This window comes from Chrysochloris asiatica, unplaced genomic scaffold (genome assembly GCF_000296735.1).
Source record: "Chrysochloris asiatica unplaced genomic scaffold, ChrAsi1.0 scaffold00084, whole genome shotgun sequence".
In the NCBI taxonomy this organism is placed as follows: Eukaryota; Metazoa; Chordata; class Mammalia; order Afrosoricida; family Chrysochloridae; genus Chrysochloris; species Chrysochloris asiatica.
Genome location: NW_006408602.1, coordinates 6628237 through 6630094, shown reverse-complemented (window position 1 = coordinate 6630094; position 1858 = coordinate 6628237).

Here is a 1858-nt window from a genome sequence, read left to right as displayed (position 1 = left end):
TTCTTGGATTATGTTCTCAGCATAAGTATGGTGAAAGAATACAACCCTGGTGCACACCTTTCCTAATTTTAAACCATTCTGTGTTCCCTTGTTCAGTTCAAACAACTGCCTCTTGGTCGATGTACACGTTCCTCATGAGTACAATTAAGTGTTCTGGAATACCCATTCTTCAAAATGTTATCCATAGCTTGTCTTGGTCCACACAGTTGAACGCCTTTACACAGTCAATAAAGCACAAGTAAACAACTTTCAGTTACTCTCTGCTTTCAAGCACGATTGACATCAGCAATAATATCCCACATCCTCTTCTGAACCTGACTTGAAATTCTGGTTGTTCTCTTTGATGTACTGATGTAACCATTTTTAAATGATCTTCAGCAAAATTTTACTTGCATGTAAGATTAATGATATTGTTTGATGATGATTGTATTCCCCTGGGTCACCTCTCTTTGGAATGGGCACAGATATGGATGTCTTCCAATTAGCTGACCAGGTAGCTGTCCTCCAAATTTCTTGGCATCGATGACTTAGCATTGCTAGTGTTGCCTCAGTGTGCTGCAAAATTTCACATTTTATTCCATAAATTCTTGGAGCTTTGTTTTCCTTCAGCGCAGCTTGGATTTCTTCCTTGAGTACCATCAGCTCTTGATCATATGCTACCTCTTGAAATGGTTGAACATCGACCATTTATTTTGGTTCAGTGGCTCTATGTATTCCTCTGTGGCACTTTAATTGATTTAATATGACTTTTATGTTCAAAGTCTTCTTAATCCTCACCAAATGACTTGGTGGTACTGTGCAGATAGAGTGTACAGGACTCTAACACTGGGATTGGTTAGTTTTGCCATCTGATAGGCTTAAAAGGAGCCATCTCAGAAGCAGGAACAGAAGATCCTAAGACCATCAAGAAAGAAGAGCATGAACGGTATGTAAGATCCATACCTGGAAAAGTGGTGACAGCAGAGGTAGTGGCATGGACAGACAGAGCAACTGTGGGCTTCTAGGCCCATGGATTGAGTAAAGTTGAATGTCTATGTCCAGGAGGTTTATTTGCAGAATGTGCCCTTTGGTTATTTTGTTGCTGTTGTTTAGTGCCTTTGAGTTGGTTCCAACTCAGAGTGACCCTGTATAGGGCTTCTGAGACTTTTTAAAATCTTTGTGGGAGAAGAAAGCCTCACCTTTCTCCTGAGGAGCACCTGATGGGCTTGAACCACAGACCTTGGGTTTACGGTCCAGTGCTTATCGTATGGAGGCACCATGCTCCCTTTGGTAGTTTTTAGACTGGCTAAAGGAGCTTTGCAACACTTGCCAGGGCAAGGCAGAGGCTGAGTGGTCACATGGCTGAGAGGCTAAAGACAAGAGCCAGGCATGTCTGCAGTATGACAGAGAAGAGGAGTTCCTGATTGGAAAACTGCTGCCGCCTACGTTGTTTCTGATTCTGAATTATACTCTGTTCACGCTCCTAAAAACCCCATAATTGTAAGTATTGTTATGAAATCTGTGGGGCCATTGCAATGGATTGTCAAACCCAGCTGTGAAGCAGAGAGTGTGGTGGGAGGGATGGTTGGTGTCAGAATAGGATAAAGAAGGTTGTAGGCTGGAGGCACGTCTGACTTCTGCTTCCTGGGAATGTGTCTTGGACTAGTTTTGAATTTGATTCTCTTTCCCCCTTGTGAAACCAGAAGAAATCAGGCATGGAATTCACATGGTTTTAGCGTAGTGGTTACGAATCAGGCTGCGAACCTTAAGGTCAGTGGTTCAAAACTACCAGCTGCTCCGTGGGAGAAAGATGAGGCTTTCTACTCCCGTAAAGATTACACCCTCGGAAACCCTGTACAGGGTCGCTATGGATCGGAAC